The sequence below is a fragment of the Sinocyclocheilus anshuiensis genome, unplaced genomic scaffold (genome assembly GCF_001515605.1).
Source record: "Sinocyclocheilus anshuiensis isolate Anshui unplaced genomic scaffold, SAMN03320099.WGS_v1.1 scaffold1172, whole genome shotgun sequence".
Taxonomy (NCBI): Eukaryota; Metazoa; Chordata; class Actinopteri; order Cypriniformes; family Cyprinidae; genus Sinocyclocheilus; species Sinocyclocheilus anshuiensis.
Window position 1 is genome coordinate 174,610 of NW_015552679.1, and position 293 is coordinate 174,902.

The 293-nt window shown below is 22.2% G+C and overlaps 1 protein-coding gene across 1 annotated transcript in view; it reads right to left on the reverse strand.

The window, feature by feature from the left end:
• LOC107667566 (protein atonal homolog 8-like) overlaps positions 1–293 on the reverse strand; it is an 18,287-nt gene that overhangs the window by 17,483 nt on the left and 511 nt on the right. The gene's annotated exons all lie outside the window — the stretch shown is intronic.

Genomic DNA, 293 nt, shown 5'->3' on the forward strand with positions numbered 1-293 from the left:
GTAATGAAAGGAAATAAATAAATAAATAAATAAATAAATACATAAATAAATAAATAAAAATATTATTAAATTAAATTATTATAAAATGAATCAATAGACTTAACTTCTCAACAAGACTCTCAAACGTATGCCAGTGGTAATACTTTTTATTATTATTATTATTAGTTAACTACTGGAAAAAAAGTTTAAATTCTCCATCAACTACAACAGTAGCCTAAAAATAGCCTAGAATATTCCTGGTCTTATTTTGCATGATTCAGAATGTCATTTCTAATTTCTCAATATTTCTCTCT